The following is a 9722-nucleotide window of genomic DNA, read 5'->3' as shown; positions in this document are numbered from 1 at the left end:
CGCTGGTACAGTTTGAGATTGACAGTGAAATCAGATGAATGTCACTATTTAAAACTCAGCTGTTGTTATGTGTCAAACTGTCTTCGAATGACATTTCCCCTCCCCACCCTCTGCTCTCCTCCTCGACACTTTCATTAAGGCCGTGTGGATATGCTGTTCCTGATTAATTAACCCAATCTCTCTCAGCTCTTCTTCTCTGGGCCGTGGACCATTTTGGTTTACACTCCAGGGTCAGGGCATGTACTGGATCCCAGTCAGGGGAGACAAATGCTGGAAAACATGCCGGTCAGTATTCTTTTGTTCTACAATATTGTATTTATGACATGCAATCTGTACATGTATTGTCAGGCTTGTTTCTCCCACATATCTTTTGCCACATTATTTACAAATCACCATATACACACATTTTTGAAAGAAATATTCCCCTGTCTGGCGCTTTTAAACCCCTCTTATTCGCGCAAGTCGTCTAGCAATCCTTGTCGTTCGAAATAATTCCAAATATGGCCCTGGAGTGCCCTCTGCTGGATAAAGCCGAGAACAGCACTTTGGTGGCTTGTTTAGAATCCTCTGTCTGTGTGTATATTCTGTGGAACCGTGATAATTGTCATTTGAAATAAACTTTTGTGTCCAATTGGTTGTGTAGAGTGAATATGGGTCCGTTGAATGTGGTTGTGTCCAAGAAATTAACCAAATTGTGATGACTTATGGATTTACATTTTATACAGCGATTATGCTTGTTAAGATGTACAAAAACATTACAAATTCCTCCTCCTCAAATATAAATAAATAAATCAAGTTTTTAATTGCTTGGATGTCGTCTTGTGTATCAATCTTAGTATAAAGGCTGTCCACATCAATTGTGAATAGAAAAGAGCGGACCTTGTGTGTAAAGTCCGGATCCTGGCATTGGACTCTGTTCTGAGCTGGTGTGTTTGGATTGTTGTTTGACTTACGGATGGGCTGCTGATACCGCCACGGTCGGTAGTTATTCCAGCCTTTATTGCGGATGATGTACGGGCGCTGGTTAGATGATGAGCCGGCGGTCACACGCGGGCGTCCTCCGTCATACCAGCTGGTGCGCATCTGGCCGCGCGGCGCTGCTACAAAAGTCTTCGGGGACTGTTGGATAACCACGGTGGGACTGCTGGTCAGCTCTGGTCAATTGTGAATGTTTGTGAAAGACAACATTGTTTATTTTGACCACCGTATGTAGTTACTGTGAAAAATGTAACAAGTGTTCATCTTGTCTCATTTTGTGCTTGTCTCGCTCATATAGCGTCATTTTGCCAGGAAAATCAAAGGAAAGTCAATATTTAAGATTCATTTCTTTTTCTGTGTCAAACTGTCTTAGAATGACAATCCCACTTTAGAAACATCAATTGTGCATGTTTTTGAAGGACAACATGATTTATTTTGACTTGGTGTTGAGTTACTGTGAAAAATGCAACACGTCTCATTTTGTGCTTGTCTCGCTGGTACAGTTTGAGATTGACAGTGAAATCAGATGAATGTCACTATTTAAAACTCAGCTGTTGTTATGTGTCAAACTGTCTTCGAATGACAATTCCCCTCCCCAGGGCCGTGGACCATTTTGGTTTACACTCCAGGGTCAGGGCATGTACTGGATCCCAGTCAGGGGAGACAAATGCTGGAAAACATGCCGGTCAGTATTCTTTTGTTCTACAATATTGTATTTATGACATGCAATCTGTACATGTATTGTCAGGCTTGTTTCTCCCACATATCTTTTGCCACATTATTTACAAATCACCATATACACACATTTTTGAAAGAAATATTCCCCTGTCTGGCGCTTTTAAACCCCTCTTATTCACGCAAGTCGTCTAGCAATCCTTGTCGTTCGAAATAATTCCAAATATGGCCCTGGAGTGCCCTCTGCTGGATAAAGCCGAGAACAGCACTTTGGTGGCTTGTTTAAAATCCTCTGTCTGTGTGTATATTCTGTGGAACCGTGATAATTGTCATTTGAAATAAACTTTTGTGTCCAATTGGTTGTGTAGAGTGAATATGGGTCCGTTGAATGTGGTTGTGTCCAAGAAATTAACCAAATTGTGATGACTTATGGATTTACATTTTATACAGCGATTATGCTTGTTAAGATGTACAAAAACATTACAATTTCCTCCTCCTCAAATATGAATAAATAAATAAAAAAATCAAGTTTTTAATTGCTTGGATGTCGTCTTGTGTATCAATCTTAGTATAAAGGCTGTCCACATCAATTGTGAATAGAAAAGAGCGGACCTTGTGTGTAAAGTCCGGATCCTGGCATTGGACTCTGTTCTGCGCTGGTGTGTTTGGATTGTTGTTTGACTTACGGATGGGCTGCTGATACCGCCACGGTCGGTAGTTATTCCAGCCTTTATTGCGGATGATGTACGGGCGCTGGTTAGATGATGAGCCGGCGGTCACACGCGGGCGTCCTCCGTCATACCAGCCGGTGCGCATCTGGCCCGCGGCACTGATACAAAAGTCTTCGGGGACTGTTGGATAACCACGGCGGGACTGCTGGTCAGCTCTGGTCAATTGTGAATGTTTGTGAAAGACAACATTGTTTATTTTGACCACCGTATGTAGTTACTGTGAAAAATGTAACAAGTGTTCATCTTGTCTCATTTTGTGCTTGTCTCGCTCATATAGCGTCATTTTGCCAGGAAAATCAAAGGAAAGTCAATATTTAAGATTCATTTCTTTTTCTGTGTCAAACTGTCTTAGAATGACAATCCCACTTTAGAAACATCAATTGTGCATGTTTTTGAAGGACAACATGATTTATTTTGACTTGGTGTTGAGTTACTGTGAAAAATGCAACACGTCTCATTTTGTGCTTGTCTCGCTGGTACAGTTTGAGATTGACAGTGAAATCAGATGAATGTCACTATTTAAAACTCAGCTGTTGTTATGTGTCAAACTGTCTTCGAATGACAATTCCCCTCCCCAGGGCCGTGGACCATTTTGGTTTACACTCCAGGGTCAGGGCATGTACTGGATCCCAGTCAGGGGAGACAAATGCTGGAAAACATGCCGGTCAGTATTCTTTTGTTCTACAATATTGTATTTATGACATGCAATCTGTACATGTATTGTCAGGCTTGTTTCTCCCACATATCTTTTGCCACATTATTTACAAATCACCATATACACACATTTTTGAAAGAAATATTCCCCTGTCTGGCGCTTTTAAACCCCTCTTATTCACGCAAGTCGTCTAGCAATCCTTGTCGTTCGAAATAATTCCAAATATGGCCCTGGAGTGCCCTCTGCTGGATAAAGCCGAGAACAGCACTTTGGTGGCTTGTTTAAAATCCTCTGTCTGTGTGTATATTCTGTGGAACCGTGATAATTGTCATTTGAAATAAACTTTTGTGTCCAATTGGTTGTGTAGAGTGAATATGGGTCCGTTGAATGTGGTTGTGTCCAAGAAATTAACCAAATTGTGATGACTTATGGATTTACATTTTATACAGCGATTATGCTTGTTAAGATGTACAAAAACATTACAATTTCCTCCTCCTCAAATATGAATAAATAAATAAATAAATCAAGTTTTTAATTGCTTGGATGTCGTCTTGTGTATCAATCTTAGTATAAAGGCTGTCCACATCAATTGTGAATAGAAAAGAGCGGACCTTGTGTGTAAAGTCCGGATCCTGGCATTGGACTCTGTTCTGCGCTGGTGTGTTTGGATTGTTGTTTGACTTACGGATGGGCTGCTGATACCGCCACGGTCGGTAGTTATTCCAGCCTTTATTGCGGATGATGTACGGGCGCTGGTTAGATGATGAGCCGGCGGTCACACGCGGGCGTCCTCCGTCATACCAGCCGGTGCGCATCTGGCCCGCGGCACTGATACAAAAGTCTTCGGGGACTGTTGGATAACCACGGCGGGACTGCTGGTCAGCTCTGGTCAATTGTGAATGTTTGTGAAAGACAACATTGTTTATTTTGACCACCGTATGTAGTTACTGTGAAAAATGTAACAAGTGTTCATCTTGTCTCATTTTGTGCTTGTCTCGCTCATATAGCGTCATTTTGCCAGGAAAATCAAAGGAAAGTCAATATTTAAGATTCATTTCTTTTTCTGTGTCAAACTGTCTTAGAATGACAATCCCACTTTAGAAACATCAATTGTGCATGTTTTTGAAGGACAACATGATTTATTTTGACTTGGTGTTGAGTTACTGTGAAAAATGCAACACGTCTCATTTTGTGCTTGTCTCGCTCGTACAGTTTGAGATTGACAGTGAAATCAGATGAATGTCACTATTTAAAACTCAGCTGTTGTTATGTGTCAAACTGTCTTCGAATGACAATTCCCCTCCCCACCCTCTGCTCTCCTCCTCGACACTTTCATTAAGGCCGTGTGGATATGCTGTTCCTGATTAATTAACCCAATCTCTCTCAGCTCTTCTTCTCTGGGCCGTGGACCATTTTGGTTTACACTCCAGGGTCAGGGCATGTACTGGATCCCAGTCAGGGGAGACAAATGCTGGAAAACATGCCGGTCAGTATTCTTTTGTTCTACAATATTGTATTTATGACATGCAATCTGTACATGTATTGTCAGGCTTGTTTCTCCCACATATCTTTTGCCACATTATTTACAAATCACCATATACACACATTTTTGAAAGAAATATTCACCTGTCTGGCGCTTTTAAACCCCTCTTATTCGCGCAAGTCGTCTAGCAATCCTTGTCGTTCGAAATAATTCCAAAAATGGCCCTGGAGTGCCCTCTGCTGGATAAAGCCGAGAACAGCACTTTGGTGGCTTGTTTAAAATCCTCTGTCTGTGTGTATATTCTGTGGAACCGTGATAATTGTCATTTGAAATAAACTTTTGTGTCCAACTGGTTGTGTAGAGTGAATATGGGTCCGTTGAATGTGGTTGTGTCCAAGAAATTAACCAAATTGTGATGACTTATGGATTTACATTTTATACAGCGATTATGCTTGTTAAGATGTACAAAAACATTACAAATTCCTCCTCCTCAAATATAAATAAATAAATCCACTTTTTAATTGCTTGGATGTCGTCTTGTGTATCAATCTTAGTATAAAGGCTGTCCACATCAATTGTGAATAGAAAAGAGCGGACCTTGTGTGTAAAGTCCGGATCCTGGCATTGGACTCTGTTCTGAGCTGGTGTGTTTGGATTGTTGTTTGACTTACGGATGGGCTGCTGATACCGCCACAGTCGGTAGTTATTCCAGCCTTTATTGCGGATGATGTATGGGCGCTGGTTAGATGATGAGCCGGCGGTCACACGCGGGCGTCCTCCGTCATACCAGCCGGTGCGCATCTGGCCGCGCGGCGCTGCTACAAAAGTCTTCGGGGACTGTTGGATAACCACGGCGGGACTGCTGGTCAGCTCTGGTCAATTGTGAATGTTTGTGAAAGACAACATTGTTTATTTTGACCACCGTATGTAGTTACAGTGAAAAATGTAACAAGTGTTCATCTTGTCTCATTTTGTGCTTGTCTCGCTCATATAGCGTCATTTTGCCAGGAAAATCAAAGGAAAGTCAATATTTAAGATTCATTTCTTTTTCTGTGTCAAACTGTCTTAGAATGACAATCCCACTTTAGAAACATCAATTGTGCATGTTTTTGAAGGACAACGTGATTTATTTTGACTTGGTTACTGTGAAAAATGCAACACGTCTCATTTTGTGCTTGTCTCGCTCGTACAGTTTGAGATTGACAGTGAAATCAGATGAATGTCACTATTTAAAACTCAGCTGTTGTTATGTGTCAAACTGTCTTCGAATGACATTTCCCCTCCCCACCCTCTGCTCTCCTCCTCGACACTTTCATTAAGGCCGTGTGGATATGCTGTTCCTGATTAATTAACCCAATCTCTTTCAGCTCTTCTTCTCTGGGCCGTGGACCATTTTGGTTTACACTCCAGGGTCAGGGCATGTACTGGATCCCAGTCAGGGGAGACAAATGCTGGAAAACATGCCGGTCAGTATTCTTTTGTTCTACAATATTGTATTTATGACATGCAATCTGTACATGTATTGTCAGGCTTGTTTCTCCCACATATCTTTTGCCACATTATTTACAAATCACCATATACACACATTTTTGAAAGAAATATTCCCCCGTCTGGCGCTTTTAAACCCCTCTTATTCGCGCAAGTCGTCTAGCAATCCTTGTAGTTCGAAATAATTCCAAATATGGCCCTGGAGTGCCCTCTGCTGGATAAAGCCGAGAACAGCACTTTGGTGGCTTGTTTAGAATCCTCTGTCTGTGTGTATATTCTGTGGAACCGTGATAATTGTCATTTGAAATAAACTTTTGTGTCCAATTGGTTGTGTAGAGTGAATATGGGTCCGTTGAATGTGGTTGTGTCCAAGAAATTAACCAAATTGTGATGACTTATGGATTTACATTTTATACAGCGATTATGCTTGTTAAGATGTACAAAAACATTACAAATTCCTCCTCCTCAAATATAAATAAATAAATCAAGTTTTTAATTGCTTGGATGTCGTCTTGTGTATCAATCTTAGTATAAAGGCTGTCCACATCAATTGTGAATAGAAAAGAGCGGACCTTGTGTGTAAAGTCCGGATCCTGGCATTGGACTCTGTTCTGAGCTGGTGTGTTTGGATTGTTGTTTGACTTACGGATGGGCCGCTGATACCGCCACGGTCGGTAGTTATTCCAGCCTTTATTGCGGATGATGTACGGGCGCTGGTTAGATGATGAGCCGGCGGTCACACGCGGGCGTCCTCCGTCATACCAGCCGGTGCGCATCTGGCCGCGCGGCGCTGCTACAAAAGTCTTCGGGGACTGTTGGATAACCACGGCGGGACTGCTGGTCAGCTCTGGTCAATTGAGAATGTTTGTGAAAGACAACATTGTTTATTTTGACCACCGTATGTAGTTACTGTGAAAAATGTAACAAGTGTTCATCTTGTCTCATTTTGTGCTTGTCTCGCTCATATAGCGTCATTTTGCCAGGAAAATCAAAGGAAAGTCAATATTTAAGATTCATTTCTTTTTCTGTGTCAAACTGTCTTAGAATGACGATCCCACTTTAGAAACATCAATTGTGCATGTTTTTGAAGGACAACATGATTTATTTTGACTTGGTGTTGAGTTACTGTGAAAAATGCAACACGTCTCATTTTGTGCTTGTCTCGCTCGTACAGTTTGAGATTGACAGTGAAATCAGATGAATGTCACTATTTAAAACTCAGCTGTTGTTATGTGTCAAACTGTCTTCGAATGACAATTCCCCTCCCCAGGGCCGTGGACCATTTTGGTTTACACTCCAGGGTCAGGGCATGTACTGGATCCCAGTCAGGGGAGACAAATGCTGGAAAACATGCCGGTCAGTATTCTTTTGTTCTACAATATTGTATTTATGACATGCAATCTGTACATGTATTGTCAGGCTTGTTTCTCCCACATATCTTTTGCCACATTATTTACAAATCACCATATACACACATTTTTGAAAGAAATATTCCCCTGTCTGGCGCTTTTAAACCCCTCTTATTCGCGCAAGTGGTCTAGCAATCCTTGTCGTTCGAAATAATTCCAAATATGGCCCTGGAGTGCCCTCTGCTGGATAAAGCCGAGAACAGCACTTTGGTGGCTTGTTTAGAATCCTCTGTCTGTGTGTATATTCTGTGGAACCGTGATAATTGTCATTTGAAATAAACTTTTGTGTCCAATTGGTTGTGTAGAGTGAATATGGGTCCGTTGAATGTGGTTGTGTCCAAGAAATTAACCAAATTGTGATGACTTATGGATTTACATTTTATACAGCAATTATGCTTGTTAAGATGTACAAAAACATTACAAATTCCTCCTCCTCAAATATAAATAAATAAATCAAGTTTTTAATTGCTTGGATGTCGTCTTGTGTATCAATCTTAGTATAAAGGCTGTCCACATCAATTGTGAATAGAAAAGAGCGGACCTTGTGTGTAAAGTCCGGATCCTGGCATTGGACTCTGTTCTGAGCTGGTGTGTTTGGATTGTTGTTTGACTTACGGATGGGCTGCTGATACCGCCACGGTCGGTAGTTATTCCAGCCTTTATTGCGGATGATGTACGGGCGCTGGTTAGATGATGAGCCGGCGGTCACACGCGGGCGTCCTCCGTCATACCAGCCGGTGCGCATCTGGCCGCGCGGCGCTGCTACAAAAGTCTTCGGGGACTGTTGGATAACCACGGCGGGACTGCTGGTCAGCTCTGGTCAATTGAGAATGTTTGTGAAAGACAACATTGTTTATTTTGACCACCGTATGTAGTTACTGTGAAAAATGTAACAAGTGTTCATCTTGTCTCATTTTGTGCTTGTCTCGCTCATATAGCGTCATTTTGCCAGGAAAATCAAAGGAAAGTCAATATTTAAGATTCATTTCTTTTTCTGTGTCAAACTGTCTTAGAATGACAATCCCACTTTAGAAACATCAATTGTGCATGTTTTTGAAGGACAACATGATTTATTTTGACTTGGTGTTGAGTTACTGTGAAAAATGCAACACGTCTCATTTTGTGCTTGTCTCGCTCGTACAGTTTGAGATTGACAGTGAAATCAGATGAATGTCACTATTTAAAACTCAGCTGTTGTTATGTGTCAAACTGTCTTCGAATGACATTTCCCCTCCCCACCCTCTGCTCTCCTCCTCGACACTTTCATTAAGGCCGTGTGGATATGCTGTTCCTGATTAATTAACCCAATCTCTCTCAGCTCTTCTTCTCTGGGCCGTGGACCATTTTGGTTTACACTCCAGGGTCAGGGCATGTACTGGATCCCAGTCAGGGGAGACAAATGCTGGAAAACATGCCGGTCAGTATTCTTTTGTTCTACAATATTGTATTTATGACATGCAATCTGTACATGTATTGTCAGGCTTGTTTCTCCCACATATCTTTTGCCACATTATTTACAAATCACCATATACACACATTTTTGAAAGAAATATTCCCCTGTCTGGCGCTTTTAAACCCCTCTTATTCGCGCAAGTCGTCTAGCAATCCTTGTCGTTCGAAATGATTCCAAATATGGCCCTGGAGTGCCCTCTGCTGGATAAAGCCGAGAACAGCACTTTGGTGGCTTGTTTAAAATCCTCTGTCTGTGTGTATATTCTGTGGAACCGTGATAATTGTCATTTGAAATAAACTTTTGTGTCCAATTGGTTGTGTAGAGTGAATATGGGTCCGTTGAATGTGGTTGTGTCCAAGAAATTAACCAAATTGTGATGACCTACGGATTTACATTTTATACAGCGATTATGCTTGTTAAGATGTACAAAAACATTAAAAATTCCTCCTTCTCAAATATAAATAAATAAATCAAGTTTTTAATTGCTTGGATGTCGTCTTGTGTATCAATCTTAGTATAAAGGCTGTCCACATCAATTGTGAATAGAAAAGAGCGGACCTTGTGTGTAAAGTCCGGATCCTGGCATTGGACTCTGTTCTGCGCTGGTGTGTTTGGATTGTTGTTTGACTTACGGATGGGCTGCTGATACCGCCACGGTCGGTAGTTATTCCAGCCATTATTGCGGATGATGTACGGGCGCTGGTTAGATGATGAGCCAGCGGTCACACGCGGGCGTCCTCCGTCATACCAGCCGGTGCGCATCTGGCCGCGCGGCGCTGCTACAAAAGTCTTCGGGGACTGTTGGATAACCACGGCGGGACTGCTGGTCAGCTCTGGTCAATTGTGAATG

The sequence above is a fragment of the Chaetodon auriga genome, unplaced genomic scaffold, assembly GCF_051107435.1.
Source record: "Chaetodon auriga isolate fChaAug3 unplaced genomic scaffold, fChaAug3.hap1 Scaffold_225, whole genome shotgun sequence".
NCBI classification, from domain to species: Eukaryota; Metazoa; Chordata; class Actinopteri; order Chaetodontiformes; family Chaetodontidae; genus Chaetodon; species Chaetodon auriga.
Note: the sequence above shows the minus strand (reverse complement) of the source record.